At 40.0% G+C, this 20994-nt stretch overlaps 1 long non-coding RNA gene across 1 annotated transcript in view; it reads right to left on the reverse strand.

The window, feature by feature from the left end:
• Nucleotides 1–1251: 1251 nt before the first annotated feature.
• LOC311436028 overlaps nucleotides 1252–20994 on the reverse strand; it is a 153081-nt gene continuing 133338 nt past the window's right edge. Inside the window, exons 3-4 of the long non-coding RNA XR_014692559.1 lie at nucleotides 2171–2289; nucleotides 1252–1405 (exon numbers count right to left, since the gene is read on the reverse strand). This is a non-coding gene — a long non-coding RNA (uncharacterized lncRNA). The remainder of the gene's footprint in view (nucleotides 1406–2170; nucleotides 2290–20994) is intronic.

Consider the following 20994-nt stretch of genomic DNA (forward strand, 5'->3'; position numbering starts at 1 on the left):
ATTTTTGTTGGCAGTTTGTTTCTCTTTGAGATATTTCCCTTCCCCCAAACGTTGGCATTTGTTTGCCATTGCTTTAGTTTTTTTTCCAAGCAGTGAGAATTTCAGACCTTCAGCTGCCTCACATGGCAGGTATGGTAAAAAACCCAAACCTAAGCCCCCCTGGTTTGCAGAAGTCTGCCTCCCATGGCTGACTTTTGCTTATAAATAAAAGTCCTGAGAAGCAGCTTTTTAAAAAGGATGCCAAAATAGGACTTGGCCCACATGTGGAAATTTTCTTGATGTTATTCCATCCCAGCAAACACTAGATAACCATAAGAATTAGGAAAGTCCTTGTCCCAGCAGCTGCTCTTAAAGTAAATGTGGAATATAGAAGATGTATGGAGGAATGGGGATTTGGGGAAGATTAGGAGGAGAGAAGTGTTAGCAAAGAGGATCCAAGGTGTTGGCTTGAGGACTTCCTTGTGGCAATCAGGAGCAGGGGACACTTGTGTGTGGGTCCTTCTGGGCATGAAGAGCACATGGTGTCTAACATGTGAAGGCACCTCAGAGCCTCATCCTGCCACAGGCCTGTCCGTGTGTCCACCTGGGCATGAGGGCACAGAAAGGATGTGGCCAAGGGGACAGCAGGGATGGGGAAGGGGGAAGAAAGTGTGAAAGAGAGAAGAAGCTGGGGCAGAGGGTGGCACGGGATGGTTGTAGTGTTGCTCTGTCAGCAGATGGCTGAGCTGACCTTTGTGTGCTAGTCCAGGCCAGGGCTATGCTTTGGAAAGAAGATAGTAATCTTGATTTTATTAAAGCCCCAAACCTCTCGGCAAATAAGTTTGCATGATGAATGTATATTAATATAAATAAAAATAATAATAAAAACATATTTTATCTATAAATTCATAAAAACATATTACTTTGCCATTTTCCCAGTAGCTTTTTTGCTTTATTAAGTGAACACAAAGACCTCTCAGGCTTCCACCCTTTAATTTAGCACAAGTAAATACAAACAAATACAAATACATGGCATGAAAATGACTGGCAGAGGCTCAGGCTAAAATTAAACACCACAAACTGGGTTCTGCTCCTCAGCTTTGCCTTCAGGAAAGAATAACCAGAATTGCTTTGGCAGCTAATTTGTGACAGAAAAAAAAAAAAAAAAAAAACACATAAAAATCTCTGGGTTCAATACGTGTGTGTTTATTATTATTTTTGAATGTCACCTAAAGTATTAGAGAATGAGGAATAAACATTGGGCTCATTTATTTCTGTGGTATTAATCAGGTTCACAGCCTGCTCCTGGAAAATAAGTTCTCTTGCATTGATATCTTCAGTCACCAGCTTTGCTTGTTTCTTGCCATTTAGGTCCCATTTCATGGGCTGTTTTTTCTTTGGTTTTCTTTATATTTAAACTCCATACCTATGACAGAAGTCAATATTTAAACAGTGAAAGTTGAGCTTGTACTTAGATAAAAGCACATGGAAGTCTCGTCTCCATGAAATGATTGCAAAGCAAAGGGGGTGGAGGAAAAGAAAGCAATGCATCATTCCTTTCCCAGTTTTTAATACTAAAACAAGTGGCAATGTCTAATGGAGGCTTGTTCCCATGGCCTCTCTCAGCATGAGTAAGGGCATTCACTAGCAATCTGGGAACAAATTCTGACATCTTTCCTCCCACCAAAATAAAGGCACCATCCTGTTTTACATCTTTGGAGAAATCTGGCCCAACATGCCAATGTGCTGTCCAGCTGGCTTTCCCCTTCATCCAGCACAAACAAAACCCCTCACGGCAGAGGTTTGTCTTGCCAGTTCTGGTGACACGCAACACCAGCCAGCCCAGGCTCTGCTTGCTCATGGATTGCTTCTTCTCTTGTTGTGGCCATTTTGGGATCTCTGGTGCTACCTGGAGGGGTGAAAAGGCTGGGCTGAGCCTGGCCACGTCTGTGCTTCAAAATCTCAAAATATTGATTTTGTAGCATGGGTAAATGGAGTCGGAGAGAGTTACATCTCTCCTGTATGCTTCTTTTTTTCCTTTTGTTAAAATGTAACCCATCATGAAGTGGAAACCTATGGCAGCAAGAGGAAGATGCCTCCTTATCCCTGTGCCAACACCCCGTTGATCAGTTAAACCTGCCCTGGCCCCACACGAAAGGTAAGAAACACATTTCTGGGGCTTTTTGCTTACGTGGCTCATCTTTGTTCCTGCCAATCCCCCAGTCAAACCAAAGAAGAGTGTTCCCATGAGTGATGCTAACCCAACAGTTTCCAAACCTGGGAATATCATCTTCAATAGGGAGATCACACCTGTACAAACACAGAAAGTTATTAAAAGAAGAGCATAATATCCCTAGCTGCTGGTCAAAATATTACAACTTGATGCAACCTACAGAGTTAAAAGTGGTGATGAATTTCACAACAGGCATAGCAATGGGCATGTAAAAGCATTATTCAGATGTTTGCTTTTCACATGGCACGTGTACAATAGGCTTGGTCTCTCCCCTCTGGCTCTAAAACTACTGCATGACTGCATTCTGATTTAGAGGCCAGAAGGGAACATCGCCTTTATCTTGGCTAGCAGAAGTGAGAAAACACTGCTGATAGCTCTGTCGTCTGGAGGTGAACTAGGTCAGAGTAGCCCCATTAAGAGAGGTTTTGCTAAAGGAATAACCTTAGTGACCCAGCTGGGCTATTTGGATGGCAGCATCGGTTTCTTATTAGTTGTTTCCAAGTGTTTCTGTGGTCTTTGTTGCTGCAGTCAGGGATCTTGGCTTCCCAGGACAGGGCTTTCTGCTACCAGGCAGAGCTGGGGAGAAGAATGGGTAGTGCTAGATAGAAATATGCCTGGTACTCCAAAGCTTGAAATAGCGACTGCTTCAGGAGCCAGTGACCATTTCCATTACATAGTGACCAATATCCATTACCAGGTGAATGCCCATCCAAGATTATAACATGTGTGTTACAACTTAAGAGATGCCTTTAATCAGGTTTCCCTGTTGTTCACTGTATGGGTGTCTCTTCAGATGGGAAATGGCATGGAGTCGCAGTCCCCAAACTTCTTCACTTGTGGCTTTGCTATGGCTATGATTCTTATTTCTGCAAGTGAATTTACATCAGGTTTTGAAACCACATGGACATGGTACAACTTTACCCTTAACTGTGATGCCTGGCTGCTCTTGAGATGGGGACATAGTTGTCTCCTCTTCTTCCACATTGCTTCTAGGTGTTTTTACCTTGGTATTTCTGATGCTGAAACTTTTCAAGAAACCACTTGGTAACTGTAGCCTATTCTCTATTTTCTGATTTCCCAGGGTGAAGGGTGGGAAATCCAAACCCCAAAAGTGTGATCAAATCTTTTTTCCCACTGCAAAGAACTGTCTCTATTTCCTGAGCATCTCCTTCATATCATGCCTCCTAGTTGCGAGGAGGGGGTTAAAGAGAAAATTCAAAAGCATTTAACATATTATCCCCCCCATTAAAGACAAAGAAACAAGGGTATTAATCAAGATCCTCCTGGGAAAGGAGCCAAATTTTCTGTCTCTGCCGTTAAATTTTCTGGATCACTGCAGCCCCACACCAGCCAGACTCAGTCACCTGCCCTCATGAGGCTGCAGGGCGCTAAGGCTGGGGGAGCTGAATTTCAGTCCGAGGATGTCTTGATAGCATTTAGTGTACAAACAGCCACTATTTTACAGGGCCTGATTTTGCTCGTTGCTATCCCATGTACCTCCTCGCTTTTTTCATTCTGAGCATTTCCTTAGAAGTCAGACAGACCTTGCATCTCCCATGCCAGGTGTCAACACAAAATTCTCAGGGCACTTGGTAGGGTTGTGCTGTCTTTTCATGGGGTCTGCATGTGTTACTACCTCTCATAAGAATTCCAGGTCTGACATGCTAGTCAGGACAGTCTCCCAGAAGATAATATCAGAATCAATCTTTCTGATCTTGGCTGTTAGGGATCTTGAAATCTAATGAGTCAATCAGACCGAAGACATGACTCCCAAAGACTCATGGAAATTACTGTGGAGAAGACAATGAATAATCTTCTTGCGTCAGCTAGCTAAAGAGCTAAATCAGGTCAAGGAAGATCAGTCATTATTAAAACCATCATCATTATTTTTAGTAGGGACTAGAATATAAATATACAGAGAGAAAAAGAAGAAAAATACACTTCCAGAAAAGTGTGTATTATAAGCAGCTTGACAGTCAGCGGGAGAAAATGGTACAGATTAGAAGCAGCAATCTGGAAAGTGAGGCAGAGAGAAATTAGTAAGGCCACATTAAAAACTGGTAGGAACTCAGAGAAGAATTTTTCAGCTCTGTTCCAGGAAGGAAATAGGATTTACTGTTTGCCGTGCAGTGTTTGGATAGAGACTTGTCCATAAAATCCAAAAAAAGAGGTCCTTGCTGTAAAAAAATATATTGCAACACTGTTAGATGGGGGAAGCCTGGAACAGTTTTAAAGTCTGCAGCTGCTTCCAGCTTCTGGTTTGGAGCAGTGGCTGATTGCATGCCATGATGCAGGAGCAAAAAGGAAAGTGCAGTAATGTAATACAGATGTTTAAGTAGTGGAAGAGATCCTTGGTTTTGACAGCAGTTCTCTGGTATTCAGGAAATGACTGTGGTTAGAGATTAGTGCTTTCTACCGCTCCTCTTTCCTTCCAGGATGAAGGAAAATAAAAATGAAAAATGAATGCAAAAGTTATCGAAAGCTGAGAGGCGGTTTTAGAGTTTGTTTTTCCCCCCATGTCTAAAACCATGCTTGCTGGAGAAAGTGAGAGAAGCAAATGTTTGCCTTAGGTTATATTTGTTTATGCAAAATATAACCACCAATTGCTAGAGACAACAAAGTCCAGACATCAGGTTCTCACCATCCAGGGTGCCTCCTAAATCCAAATAATTCCACGTAATGGGAGCACCTTAGCACAGCAGGGTCAGGAGAAGGGGTAAATCTAAGCAAAATTAGCATGATTTTTTGCTGAATGTTAGGAAAATAATTTGTCTAGGAGTGCTATTAGCATCCACTCTGGTTGATTTCAGACTTTCCTTCAACACAGTGAGTCTGCTGCTGAAAGAGAGATCAAGATAGTCACTGACAAATGAAGGAAAAAAGTCATTACTGAATATCATTTCAGGTTTGATACAGGATTGGGTCTGTGTCCATGCACAGCTGGTTTAAAAGACTTTAGGTGCAGAATTTGATGATGGGAAACAGCAAGTGCAACAGGACAAGCAGGAAGTTACAAAACTATGGCTGTAATCTCTGCCAGATCTACCCACCATACTGTTGCTGGATCCATTTCAGCAGAGTATGTCTGAAATAGCAGCCATTACAAGAAGTCTAAGATTTGTCAGGCAACCAAGCAACATGTATGATTAAAAAATAAATAAATAAAAAATCGATCACAGTTAAATATGACTTCCACAACTGTATTTTCAGAACAACAATGTAAGAAGATGTCTTTGTGTAATGGTGGCCCACCTCTCATCTCTTCCTGTTTTATGATCCAGCTGGGTGCAGTCCTGTGCTAGTAAGAAATTCTGGATTTTCCTGCCCTTAATGATGATGGCTGTGGCACAACTGCCAGATTACAAGAACAGAGTATGGATCTTCTCTTGGCTGCAGATTAACTGTTAAGGTAAAACGCTGCACAAGTTGCCAAGAAATGAGCTAGATGAAAGAAAAAGAGCTGTTAATGGTATCAGACATAATGGCATAATGGCATCAGAGATGTCACCACATCTTTGATTGCTAGAGGCTAGGAGAGCATATAAGTGCAGTTCTACTTGCTCTGCTCTTAAACTCTTTCCTAGGCAGCTGGCTGCTCTCAGGGCAAGGACTTTAGACCTTTTTCTTGTCGCAACAAGGCCACTCTTCATGTTTACACTGGACAAAGAGGAGGAATAAATGAGGCAACTGCATAGGGAGATCTACTAACCTCTTCCCTCAGGGATTTCACATGAAAATAGAACTGAGAAATAATTGAAGAGAAACCAGAGATGCATCAGCTTGCTGTGGGCCAGGCAGCAGGACACTGGTAACACTTAGATTAGACCTCTGGTCTCCTGAGTTTCCAACAAAATTTGCATAGAAATGACAGAGTGAAACTTAAAATATATGAAACCTATAAAGGTGCTGATGACATGATATAGAGTGAAATATTATTCTTTGTTTCCACACTCTAATATACATACATATATATTGAATATTTCCTTGTGTATTGTCTAACTCTTTAACAAGCTGAATTCAGATTTTAAAAAAGTCTCCTTGACTTCATGGAGGTAAAACTAAATTTTTTTTGGTCTTACAGCATGTAGGAAGAGCTGAAGCTGTATGTGGTGAGAATAATGCAATACATTCAGCTGAAGCAATACTTCAGGTGTCAGCTTCAGGGACTGCAGGAAATTATCTCTGTTCACACTAGGCACCCAAAAAGCAATGAACTCCTGGGGTTCTGATAGATACTTCCATAAATACCTATCTGTGATTGCTATAAATCAGCCCAAGGCTCAATAGGGTGAAACAAGAAGTATCACAGAAGTTAGCAGTGGAAAAGAAAATGTAGAACATTATGACATAAATCTTTGAATATTCATATTTCCTACATCTTGAACACCATGTAGAAGTTTAGGATGCTTATTTCAAAGTTGATATAGGAGAACTGCAGAGCAGTGCAATAAATTCATGCAGCTGTTAGGAACGTTTTCTCCGTGAAGTCTGATCAAGTAGGTTAGGAGTCCTCAGTCTGGGAAGGAAGTATTTAAAGGTGGGGATAAAAAATCTGTTGGAATGGAGGAGGTAAAGAAGGACCAACTAACAGTGCCTTGTCTCTTCCAAACTAAGAACTTGAATGAGACTAATGCATGTCTGCTTAAAAGAAGTCAAGGAGGTGTCCATTTATGTAACAGGCTTTCTTGTCAGAGGATGTTGTGGCACAGAAAGTGGTTCCAGTAGGGAGTCTGCACAAATATGTGAAGAAAGATCTATTGGGGCTTACTAAATGAGCAAATTGCATCAGATTCAGTAACTCCTCTGAGCTGGAAGTAACAGTAGGCAGTAGGTATGGTCAAGGGAAGTGTCATGTTTTTGTGCCATATTCTGTCTCTCCCTATGTCTGCACAAGTCTGACAGAGAAATATGTGTTACTTTGACAATTTTAAAGCCAGATCAGGGATCATCTCCATTAGAGTCCTTCCCAATCAAAAGAACACCTTTGACTCCTCTCTGTCCTGTTGGAGACCAATGTTGTCACCCTCAGCTTTGCCCTGTTAGGACTGATGTGCCTCATTAACCTGTGCTGCCATGATCATCCCATGATCCACCCCAAAGCAAGAGTATTGGGTTCTTAGTACAGGTAAGAAGGGAGCTGGACCTACCATTGTACTGGTGCCACTACAGGTTCAGTAGGTGCTCAGCTCTACATGCTCAGCTGTGGGAAGTGGGGAGGATCTTGGACACTCTGCTAGGAAGCTGCCTTCAGGTTCTGGCACAAGACTAAGACAAAAGGTCTACAGCTTTTGTCTGAAATCTGCCATGATCACCTTCTCTTTTCTGGCTGTAAGTGTTGTATTTTCCCAGAAAGGCTGTTTCAGAATCACCAGATTGGTTAATGAACTGGAACAGTTTCATCAGAGATGAACCCAAGCTGGAATTCAGCCAAGAAACATAAATGGTTCAAGTACCTGATTAGTATATGAGCTTAAGCCAATTTGCAAGCAAAAACAAGGTCTGTGGGATTTAAGTCAATTCTTATTGTGGTCATCATCTCAGGACATAAAATGTAAGAGAGATGAATCTCCACGCAGTTGGCAAAGATTAGTAAATGTGTTGTTTCCTTCTCATATGATACACTTAATTCCTAAGTATCTGCAGGATGGCTTGAGTGGATTTTTTAGTGCTGGCTGTCCCAAAGCAATACTACATCCTTCAAAACAATGTACTCAAAGCAATGTATTCCTATTAAAAAAAATACAAAGCTGACAAATTTGCTTAATTGGAGCTTTTCTTCCGAAAGGAGGTCAGCTCCACAGCAGCAAATCACAAAGCAGAGCACGACAGGCAAGGCCTGAGCAGAACGTGATGCATATTCAGGTTTCTGGGACATTCATCCAAATTTTGTTGAACAAGCTGACCAGCTCAATACTTGCTGATCTATTTTGTATATTTGTAATGCATTCTTGCCTGTAATTCTTGACAATCATGATTGCAAGTCATAATAAATACGCCACTCAGACTACATTTTTTAGCCAGATGCCTTCAAATCAAGAAGAAGAGTTGAGCCATGATGAAGGTATCATGTTGTTCCAGGTGTTGCTCACCTAGCAAATTCATAATGTTGCAAGATTTGACAAAATGCCAGGCAGCAACACTTTCCCTAACAGAAAGTAAATTGGAAGTTTCAAAATGAGATTTACATTTAAGGTAAATTACGTCATATTACAGAGTAATTAGTGATTGCATACAGATGAAGATAAGTTATGGCCAAGATATGCAAAAGGTCAACAACATCCATGAAATGAAAATCCTGGCTAACATTTTCACTCTTCTGATGCAATGAACTTCCCTTGAACTGGACAAAGTTCATCTTATTCATGGCAAAACGCTGCTGGTGAGGCTGTTGAGCTAAGGATCACCACCTTTTTTTCCCCTTGATCCTGACATTTTTAAACATAAGTGTATGGTAATATGACTAATACAAACTGTGTATGTAGTAAAAAAGCAAAGGTCAGGAAAAGGCTCCATACACACAGTGGAGTGGTAAAGATAAGAAGAGTACTGATCAGGCAAATAATGTGTGCAAGTCACACAGCTTAGTGCATTACCAAGAGTGGCTCAGACACGCTGGCTGTGAGCATGATATAGATGAGCATGCAGAACATAAAAAGAAACAGACGAGATAACCCATGCAATCAGTAATGTTCACCTTTTAAACCTATCAAAACAGCCAGATCTAACTAATTTTTCTTTTATTGTTCCTCTGTCAGTTGAACACAGAGCCTTAAATTAAAAGAAGCTAAGTGTGAGAAAGTTTCTAATTGAAGCATTAAAAGAAATTTTCTAGAGGATATTAAAATGCCCTAGAATCAGCTGCTAGAGGAAATACAATACAAAGAGCTTCAAGCAGCAATTAAGCAGAAAGATAAACCACAATCCAGCCAATAAACTGGGGAAAAGCTCTTCCCCATGGAACTTGGCTACAGTCTCTGTAAAAATGTGTATCCCAGGGAGCTGGAACAGTCTTTGGGTTTCCTATAAAGCTGGGATGAGAATCACCCCAACAAACACTCCAGCGACAGCAGAGAGTTGTGGAAAACAGCCTTTCCTGCTGTGTGCACCAGTTGGCTTTATTTGATGTTTGATTTGGTTTTAGTGTTTATGAGAGATGCCAGAACTGATATGCTTGTAGAAATGTCTCTTGTGTAGCAACAATTCACTCCTTTGCTAAACAGTGATTATATCTTGGTCATGTGCCACAGCTGCCTTCCAGCTCTCAGTGCGAAAGATTCACGTTTCATTTCTGAATCCATTTCTGGAAAATTAACAGAATTAGTCACAGTGATACACATCAGTGGCAACTAAGGGATGTGAGTAAGGAATTCCTTGACCCAGATGTTTCTGGAGACAAAATAGTACAGCAGGGTATATAAAGCACCTAGAAAGTTCCAGATGTTAATAAGCATAATAATGTAGTACACAATTACACAAAATAACCAAATATAAAAAGAGATGTTATGAGTTTTTAACATAATAGGTAGGAACTAACTGAGAAGACAGAGACAGAGGACAGCTTGGATGAAACTGAAATATTGTGGAGAGGTCTTAGGAAAAGAAGTAGCAATATAAGAGTCTTCAGGAAAACACTTCACATGAAATGGAAGTAGATAAGACCCAGGATAGAACAGTTCTGGAGAACTGGCAAAGCCTTAAGAAATTTCTGATAAAGGACAACATACAGATTATCCCAACATGAATGATATGAAAGTTGTAGGAAAGTTGCTTGGCCAAGCAGGCCTTTAGGGATGTCAGAAAATAAAGCATATAGTGTCTGGAAGCTTCATCAAAACACTAGAGACAGCTTTAACAGACAAACACATAGGGACAAAAAATAGACAGTCAGAGTAACAAAATGCATCAGAAAAATATAAGAAGAGTGAGATGAACGTCCATGATATAGTTCCTCATCTCAAGAGGAAGATGGTAGCCATAAAAAAATAGAGATTTTTAATGCCTTTTTTTTTTTTTTCCAGATGTTAGGGGTTTGGCACAATTACATTGACTGACACAGCAGCAAGAAGTCAGGCTGTGCTGAGAGAAGAAAAAAAAAAGTATCATTGATTCAAATGGTCTGGGTTTGATAACATTCACATGTATTTGATGAGAAAAGCACAGTGATATGGTGCTGATCGTTGAGAAAATATGACTGGGGATAGAAAAAGGTAAGCACAGTGCCAGTCCTTGGAAAGAGGGATGGGCTACTACACTGAGTTAGCATCATCTTGGATTCCAGAATAATGTTGAAATGTCGAAATAAATATTCAGCTTGGAAGTGTCAAGATGACAACATATGGATGAATAACAGCCAAAACACTCTTTTTAAAAAGAATTATCTGTGCTGAGGAATTTATTTATTTATTTATTCTGACAAGCTAATAGGTCTAGAATATAGGAGAGATACCATAGACATCAAATATCATGACATAAGGCCTGAAAATTATTTCACAAGGTAGTCTCCTAAGCAATTTTGGTAAACAAGGATTAGATAATGGTGTTATTTATTGTGCTGGCATTTCAGTGGAAAATAGTGAAGTATTAATAACTATTCTCTGAGAAATACCAGACTGGATGATGTATTAAGAAACAGAAGCAGAAGTCTGCGGTAGGGCAGGTACCAGTCAACATTTTTTTTTATGACTTCAAGATGTTACAGACTGACGGCATTTGCAATCCATATCAACAAGAAGCAGAAGGCTACCAGCATATGAGAGGACAATGATGAAATTCAAAACTGTCTTGAAAAATTGAAAAAAATGTCTGGAAAAACGAAGTCCAATTCAATAAAGCCTAATGTAGAACTCTAGCTCTAGGTAGGAATCTGTGTGATACAGAAGAGTGGATGAGTGGCAGCAGAAGAGAAACTAGGGCCACAGCAGATATGCAATGAATGCTTGTCAGGAATTTACACTGTTGTGAAAAAGGGAACTTCCCTACAGAGATGGGAATGCATGAGGGCGCAATCTACAAGACGCCATAATTCAGTAAGGAGCTCTTATGTACAGCTTCAGAACGATAATTTGGTTTATCTGCTGGGTCCAGTTTTTGGTACCACAATTTGAAAAAGATGGAGACCCCATAAAGGAGTTCATTAAAGAACAGTGCAAAATATCAGAGGAAATATGGCCTATAAGGAAAATAGAATGAAATAGTTGTTCATCTTGGTGAAGATGAAACCTGCTCTTGGTTTAAACTTGATTTAAGACTGACAAAGGTAGAAGCACTAGAAAGAGCTGAATTAAAGGACTTCCTAGCTGCTCTTACAAGACAGATCAGATCCTTGGATACTTTAAAGGGACCTGCAGGAAGCCTATTCTCCATATTATTACATCCCCATGATCTCCCTCTGCTCAACAATCCTCTCTGCACATACTAAGATTTTTTGTACTGGGGTTGTGTCTCTCCAGTCTGCTCTCCCTGGCTGCACCTCAAGAGAGATGATGGAAAGGCCATCTAATGATATGGTAATTGATATGGTAATGATATGGTAAATACAGAAATCCTGGTAATTCTGGTCATGAGAAAGCTTGTGGCTTGTGATGAGCTCTACTACTAATTCAGAAAGGACATGGTATAGGATTATTGATGGCAGTTGGTGAAAGAAGGGCTATCTTTAGCTCCATTGGCTGATCCGTTGGCTGATCAGGTGGTCCCCAAATTCTGGGTAGTGCAACATGTCTATCAAGGAGGCCACGAATACCTCAAGGTGAACAGGAATTTAAAAGTTAGGTACCATGCCTCACTCATAGGACTACATTCCTTAGGTCCCAGTCCCTTTACTGGGAATGAAGAAGTCTGGCCAGTGTACTGATATTGGTCCTTGTGGGAAATGGAGTTCTGTTGGAATTTCATTTTCTGTTGGAAGGGACCTACAGAGACCACCTTGTCTGACACCCTGCTCAGAACAGGTTTAGATCAGATTAAATCAGGTAGCTCAGGACCATGCCCAGCTGACTCTTCTACACCTCCAAGGATCTCTATCCTTCTTGCTTTTGTTAACGGTACTTCTGCATTTTCAGGATAAAAGCCTATTTCCTGGAGAGACTGAAGGGATGAAACTGAAAGTAGTTTCAATCCTATGATAATCCCCAAAGACAAAAATCAGGTGTTAGAAGATGAAGATGCAGAAAAGAATGAATTACAAGTGTAAAATACTTTAAGTGTAGAACAAAAAGTGTTGGGAGTGAAGAGGGAAAGAGTTAATTCATCTTTTCTATGGATCACAGTATGTGCAGACAAACAGATAACGGGGTGCTAATGTCCCAGGGTCTATAATATTTTGATTGGCATGAACAGCATAATAAGTCAGATATAGTTAGAGCTTGTTCCTACATGTCCAGACAACACGGTAAAAATTTAGAAATTTAAGGAGGGGTGAATCCTGCCAGCGCTTACTCAGACATGTTAAACTGTTGAGTTCAACACCGCTACTTTGGTGAAGAAAAGTTTTCAAGACAGTGTGCCAGGCATGTCCCTTAAAGAGATTAGTTTGTAGTCTTTGGTCAACAGTCTTTTGAAAGCATATCCGATTCCCAGGCCCTTTGGAAACCTTACCTGGCAGTAATTTCATTTGTATTTACAAATGCTATAAATTATAGGTGCCACATGGACTGATATCTGCAAAAAAGGCTGTTATTTTTCAGATTCTATGGTTAGGAATAACAAGTCCTCTTGCAGGCCAAAAAGCATGATTTCCCATTTGGAAGAATTTAAAGAATTAATTATTTGGCAGAACAAATGTACTTGTAAAATTAAGCATCAGAACACATTTTGCCCTTTGATTCCCTCTAACATTCTCAGATAAACCAACTTACCCCAGATACACAAATCATATACATTAGATGTCTAGCAAGAAAAAAGGAATGTTATGAATAAATGAATAAAAACTCTGGATTTTGAGAGTAAATAACCTGAGTTGCCTAAAATCTTTTGTTCCACAGATAATTGAAAAATGTTTGAGGTGAATTTTTTCCTTGTTTTTGTACATGTTTTTCCATGGTTATCAAAGACTTTGTGTCTGGAGTATGTGAGAGCTGTTCAAGGTCAGTTTGTCAAAAATGGAGTACATACATCCATTTCTAATCCAGGGATCCAGAAAATATCGTAATAACATGGTAGAGCCTGAATTCATTAATTCCTGCTTTCCACCACCACATCGAAAATCCTGGCAAGGAGGATTAATGTACATACTTCAATATATATTTATATAAATGCATTTTAAAAGTTATTTTTGCTATGGTCTTGTTTACAATAGATTGCATCAAGCAAAATAATTTCTTGCGTAATCTGGGAAAAATGGGCAGACGAACAACTGGAAGTCATTGAAGCCAAGAACTCTGGCATCCACTTGTTTTTTTGGAAACACTAAAGATTCCTAAGGTAAAAAAGCAGTTCATTTATGGGACAAGTGACCTGTCTTACAGGAGGGAAAGTCACAGAGGATACATCCAATAGTGGAGGAAAGACTTCCAATGACAGTGATGAAAACACGTATCTCAGACCATTTGTTTTGTGATCTATCTCTAACCTAGATAATGCTGCAGGTGACATGCTGCCTTTAGCCTTTATTTATGAAGTAATTGTTTGAACTGGGTATTTTCAATATTGGACAGCCCAAAATAATAACTATGTATAGGTGTATTTTGGTATCCAACGGTACCCAAAGGGATTTCTCACAGCTCATACTAATCACAAAGGTTAATAAGGTAGTGATAAATGAATTAGGTGCTAATACTGTGTGCACTGTGACTACAGGTTTGTAATTCTGGATTTGTTTTGCATGATCACCCAACACAAACCAAGCTGCATTGACATTGACATTGAAGGAACTTGCAATAGAGCCAGGAATAACCAGATGACTGTGTGGCTGCAGCAAAACACTTCTGTTCAGTGAAATGTCTTCCAGACAAGGGTCACTCTGAAATGCTTTGCAGCATTAAAGCCAGAGCAAACAAGAAAGTGAAGCACAGCTTCCCCTGAGGGTTTTATGCTCTACCCCATAGCTGGGCATAAAGGGCATTTTTAGTGCTGGTCACAGAAGATATAGTCTTAGTAGCCTGCTGAAAATAGAAAGTGATAGGTGGTGAAAAGGTGAAAAAAAAGGTGAAAAGTGCAAGGTTGTGATGGGGAAGGTGAAGACAAGGAAAAAGTAAAACATGACAATCTAGGTTTCTGTGCTGGCAATGAAGCTTCTAAGAAAAAGACAAGTTAAAAACAACACTCTGAAAGCATCAGAAAACCTCAGTACCTCTTAGACAAAGTTTGGATAGAAAGTGGCAGGGAAGTATGAAAAATAAATGCTGGAGAACTTAATTGTGTGGTTGCAGTGGTTAAGGAAATGGGGAGGAGGAGGAGATGAGGCCAACTACTTTCCTGATGAAGAAAAAGGTGAGGTCAACCATACAGTCTCCTACATCTGACCTCTTATTTTTACACAATGTAGAATATTTTTTGTCAGAAAAAAATATAAGAAAAATCTTTGGACATGTAAAAGAAGTTGTACTGGTTATTTTTATAGGGAAGTTACAAGATGAACTCAGCAAATTGTGGGCAGTTAATAGCCTAGAAAGTTCAAAAACCATGTTTGATCCTAGAGAAGCAGAAATTCTTGTGAGAGCAAGCTTCTTTCTTCAGTGTAATCTGCTTTACATTGCTGGTCCCCCTATATGTTATAAATGAAATCATCATCTTTGTAAAAGATTAAAAATGAAAATGAAAAAATGAAATCAGTGTCTTTGTAAATAACAGTCTGTGTAACAGAAAACTTAGATATGGTAAGGAAAGCACATCATTTGAATCATCCCATCGAGCTGCTGGAATGGGACCTGTGATGGTTAGCTCGTAGCCTTCCTGGAACATTTGAGTTGTGTTTTATGGACATGACCAGCAGAAACTACATCACTGTACAGAGCAGAACTTCCTGTGAACTGTCAACGCACAAGATTATTCTTACAAATTCCCATCTGTTCATAAATTGGGGTCAGTAGCAATCTAAGCTGAGGCACAGGTTATTGCAAAGGCTCTTGCTCAGATGTCTCTGGCAATTTCTTATATGGCCACTAAACTTTGTTGCCACTTCCAATTACAAATTAAACACTATATTTAGCTTTTAAAAAACTTTGTTTAAAAAAAAAGAAAGAATCAAAAGACAACAACAAAAAACAGCTCTGCAGAGAACGTCTGGATCTCTCCGAAACGGTGAGGTTTCATCCAGCATCTGGCACCTCAAGAGTAGTGCTGGCAGCATGCTGCTTGCCAGAGAGCAATTAATTCCTGTACTGATGCAGTGCCTTTAGCACATATCAACACAAGGGATGTCAGCACCACTTATTTGTTTAGGTTTAACAAAATCATATGACTTGGAGGGAGAACAGCCTTCCAGAGCAGACAGACTGGAACAGGTAGCCACAAATCACTGAGATTTCACATGGTGGACTCACCTGCAATAAAGTTCTGTGGTTCTGTATTTTACTCCATGGGCATGTAGTTTAATTTACCAAGCTGTAATCATGCCAATATTAATTATCCATAATGAGTCAGTAATGCAAAGTAAAACCTGACCACCAGGGAGATATTAGAGGTGATGTATCTATTTTTATGTGCATATTAATCTGCTAACTTTGACTCCAAACAACGTTGTTAGACTAAAAAGGCCCTCATTATTAAAATCAGGGCTGAAACTCATAAGGCAGGAAAGATACCTAATGATCTCATGTGGCAACTGTGACTTACAAATATTCATTACTAAAAACAGTGAAAGGCAATATTTCAAGACTTTAATTATCAGGTAAACAGCATCAGGTTAACTTGTATTAATCTTATATTTGCTTGTTTTCTTGACCTGTGTGACTGGCACATGAATTTGTTAGCATTTGTCATTTATATCCATTTAACAAAGATGTCAAGGTGAAAGAGTAACTGAGGTTCCAAGGTAGGCAGGGAATGAAATGATAACCACTATCTACTTAGCAGAGTGTATTTAAACTAAGCAAATAACTGTGAACACAGCCATGCAATGTTTTTCAATTATGTTCGACTATCCTGAAATTGCAGTCTTTCTCAGACTTGTTAGACATCAAGCACATGACTCTACTAGTACTGAAAACAGGGATATCATGTTAATGAGTAATTAAGCTAAGTAAACTATATATTTGCTGAGTTTGAGATATGTAAAGTTCCTCTATAGGAAAATAAGATAAGACTATAATCTAAAGTATTTTAGGAATCCTGTGGCAGCATGCTTAGTATAGTCTAAAGGGATAACCATATTTCTTTTTTGAGCATCCATTTTTGAGCAGATTTGAGGTAACCCTTGTGACTTTGCTTCCAAAGGAGAGCACTATGTCTAATTCATTGCAAAGTTGCCTGTGCCTTTTACAAATAATTAAACAGACTGAGCCTGGCACTTTGAAATTTGGGGTGTCTTTCATATTGAACCACGCGTTTATGCCTATTAACGTAATATGAAATAGTGTCATTTCACAGATGCTGATGAGCTGGAGCGTGGAGATTGTCACAGTCCAGTGGAGAACAACAGAGAACTTATAAGAGCACTTCAGTGTACAGCCAATAACTATTAAGTAGTCAAATACATGGGAGCAATTTGCAGAAGAAACCACTCCATATGAAATGATGACAGTCTCAGCACACAGGAGGTGAAGCTCAAGATAGTTACAGCGTTAGGACCACTTACAAGGGCCAATGTCAAGGCTGAGATGCCTTTAAAAAAGCATCATCTGTTAATTGGCTCGAGATAGGAAAGCTTTAAGAGGGCACATGAGCAATGCAGAGCCGCAACAAGCTGCCACTCTACACAACAGTAATGGCATTATAACAAGAGCTTTGTTCAAAGACTTTGAAAGATTAAAAAAGAGGTGAAGGGCTTGTGGCAAAAGCCACATGTCTAGGAAAAGAGTTGATAAAAGAGTTGATGACTTGTAACTCTACCTCCACCGATTCTTCAAGCAGCTCTTTAAGGAGCACACAATAGAAGGAGGTCAGTGGAAAGTGAAGCAACCTGCTTGGAGAAATTTTAGCACAGGTAGGAGTAGCACTATCTCTCATGAGCTCTTAGAGTGAAGACAGAGCTAATCTGAAAATGAGAGTCCTACTAAATGATTGCAGAGCGGACAGGGAGAGACAGTGCTCTTGGTAAGCTTCCAGCTGGGAAGACATACATAGGGAGAAGTCTCATATTCTCCATATGGTGGAACCCATGGAAGGGAACACCATGACTAAGGCTTATTTTCTTCTGTTCATGAGTTGTCTTCTTGTTGCTAATAAGTACAGAAAACATTTCAATTAACTGTCATGAAGATGAGCTTGGAATAAATCAAGTTCTGGTCCCTGAGGTGTTCAAGAGTCAATATAAGAGCGTCCTGACTTTGTGCAGGCAGCCAATTTCTTGGGTAGATGGATGCCTTGGTGAAAAGATGGGGTTACAACTCCAGTTTCAATTTATGAATATTCACAGCTTTCCAAGTATACCACTTTTTACCCCTCAAAGCCTATGTTTCAGCAACCAGACAGGGGGATAAACACATAAATTATGGTGACCAAACTCTTATGCGAAGGGTCTCAGCTTCCTAATTACCTGGGTGTAGGTGAACTGAGTGTTTCTGAGAGCAATGTAGACTCTGGAAATGCCCTGAGATTTTCTATGTGTTTTACAAATCCTTGGCACTGAAGGTGCAGGGATAAAACCCATCTTAGTCTAGCAGATACAGACACACCGAATTATGGTCATGTTGGTCCCTCTAGGTCAAGCCTGGAGGTTCCTGCATTTCAGGGGAATGCAACTTCTTTACATACTAAACATATGGAGAATACATTAAGGGTCTCAGGCTCCAGCCCTGTCAACCAAAATGCTTTTGTCCCAGCAAAAGACCGCTTTTAAAGACAGCACAGCCCACAGCATTCACTTTGTTATTTTAAATTGTTTATGCATTCAACATCATGGAGCAGCTGAGCATCAGGACTTGGTATTCACACTGGAATCCATTTTGGAGAGGTTCACCCATGTAGCACTTACAGAGGAATTTCTTGGTCTCGGTCCAGAGCAGTTAGATTTGATCCAATTGCCTGGGCTGCAGAACAGCTCTGAGCAGACCCCTGAAGGGTCAATGACTGGTTGCATTAAATAGCTAGAAAAATGGCTATGTGCCACAAAGTGCTGAGCTGTAGTTAGTAGCTGTTATCCACCGGAAAATGACACTAATTGTTCTGATAGGCTGATAATGATTATCCCTGAAATGGTTTCGATCCGTCAGTTGTCTAAAAGAGTAGACATGTATCCAAAGCTATTTGTCCCTTCCATCAGCCATCCAACCTAGAAATCGTGATTGTCCCTTCAGCAGCTTAACCTTTTCCAACAGAATGGGGAAATGGCCAGGCAACAGAAATGCCCCCGGCGGCACCTGAACTAAGCATAGGCTCAGAAAGTTGTTACATTAAATTATATTTGCATGCACAGTCATAACATTCTTTTATTATCCATTTGGGTGAGACTGAAATGGCAAAAAAAGGGCAAAACTGCAGGAAACCAATTTGAAAGCTGCGCTTCATTGTTCCAGAGAGAGCAGGTAATGAACTCATGCAAGTCTGTGCTGGGATGTGTTCACATGATGAGATCTACACGCTCAGATTTCAGTTTTCTCATGGAAGTTAAAGTTCAGCATTTCCTGGCCGGTGAGAGCCTCCTTAATGCTGTTGATTAATGTAGAGAATTCTGGATGGATTTCTAAAGGAGAAAAAAAAAAAAAACAAAAACACAAAACACAAAACACAAGTCAAGGATCTTAATTGCCTTAGTTGTAATGTCTCCACTGTTGTTTTGGGACAGTGGCTGTATGATAGCTTCACAGCACATTATTTCTGATGACTAAATAATAACACCCCCCTAGACTAAGGTAGCTGAGCATGATGTGGAGCTTCCTGGGTTGACAATGGGGTCTAGAGGATGTAGTGGGATGGGAGACCCCAGACACAACTCCACGACCTGAGAGGTCTCTTCCTGCTCAGGGTTCCTATGAGAAAGTCCTGACCTCCCTTTCCCTCTTCACACACCATCCCGTTCCTCCTCCCAGTCTGCACAAAAGAATTGCCCAAAATTCAGACCAGCCTGAGTCTACAATGGAAACTTGTCCTTACCAAGGACCTAGCTAAGCTGCATTTTGCTTTCTGCCTCCAGTACATCTCTCATTCAGTAGAAAAGTGGAGATAGATGACTTTTCACATACATTTCATTTGCTCTTTCCCCAAAGACTCTTGTTTTATTTTTCTGAAAGTCAGAATAATTCTTGCCCCTGTCTGCCTATGAGCAAAGTCATGTATTGGGAGTTTTCAAGAGAAGTAGAAATTTTGGGGATGTATGAAAAAGCAGAGGAAGAGCAGGGGAAAAGCTAGAGATAGCATTTATGCATTGTTTAAAGTTGTTGCTGCCTTCTTTGCTCTCTTTCTTGCTGCCTGTGAGGAATATTTATCCATAGAGTGCTTTAAAACAGCTTGCTTTAGTAAACTGTTTTTTGCTGTTGATTTTTTTTTTTTTTTTTAATGAGTAGATCTCAATTTTTTGCTTCATCAAAAATACAGTAAGGTTCTTTACCTCATTTAACAGTAGAACAACTGAGGTTCTTGCTGGTGAAGTGAATTGGCCCTGGTCATGTATTTTCTGCCATTGTCAGTGCTGGAAAAACAACTGAGTCTTTTGAGCAATGCACTGCCCACCGTGCACCACTGTCTGAGAGAGCAAAAAATACCCCATAATCCCCACAGCACACCTTATAAATAAATGCTCTGTAACACATTGACATAAAAATGTTGATTTTCCATGCTGGAAATGCCCTTCTGGCATGCGGTGATAGCAATCCCATAGTCACATCTAAAACACCTATGCATCATCAGTGCTCTCTGGCGCAACGACCTCCACGTCCTGCCAGGTTCTGCCCATGAGTGGGCACCGATCAGGGGGAGCTGCAGCCCTGAAATGGCAGAATTTGAGAAAGACAGCTTGAAAATTAGCTTTATGCATATGCACCAACCCCGGGGGAAGCGACCGCTTGCCTGAAGTAGTCACAATGAGTGTTTCATGGACCATAAAGATTGTGAGGATCCATTGCAAATGTGTCCCATGAGTTCCTTTGCAGCACAAGGCAAACAGTATTTGTGGCATTCAATGTTAACTTCTTTTTGGCACTACAGAATATTTATTTTATTTTATTTTATTTTATTTTATTTTATTTATTGTATTTTATATTATTTTTAATCTAATGTTGACAGAGGTAAGACCGGGTCTTTTCTGCTCATTTAATGCAGTGGCAGTGCTTGCCTAAAGCTGTAGGATGTGGAGATCAGAGTAAAGAAAATCAACCCACAATTTGGCACACAAAAAGTCACTACTTCATTTCAGAAATGTTAAGAGGCACTTAAAGCAGAGCATGGGGTACAACTCATCCCCATCTTAAATATATTTTCATTAGCTTTAAAAATTCAGTTGTCAAGTTGTCACTTCTGTGCCTCCCCTTTTATCCGACTCCCCAATATTGTCGATGGCTATAAATAGGGAGGGCATCTCTGACCACAGAGCACTATCAACACTCCCTGGTGTCTGTCAACAGCCTCTAAAAGATGCATTTTTATTTTTTTTTTCCCTCCAGAAGAGACATTGGTTTTACTGGTGACTTGTGTTTTTCCCCTGCTTTTGTACATGATAAGAGAATAAAGACTGTATATGGTTTTGATTA

This window comes from Aythya ferina (genome assembly GCF_964211825.1).
Source record: "Aythya ferina genome assembly, chromosome: 4".
In the NCBI taxonomy this organism is placed as follows: Eukaryota; Metazoa; Chordata; class Aves; order Anseriformes; family Anatidae; genus Aythya; species Aythya ferina.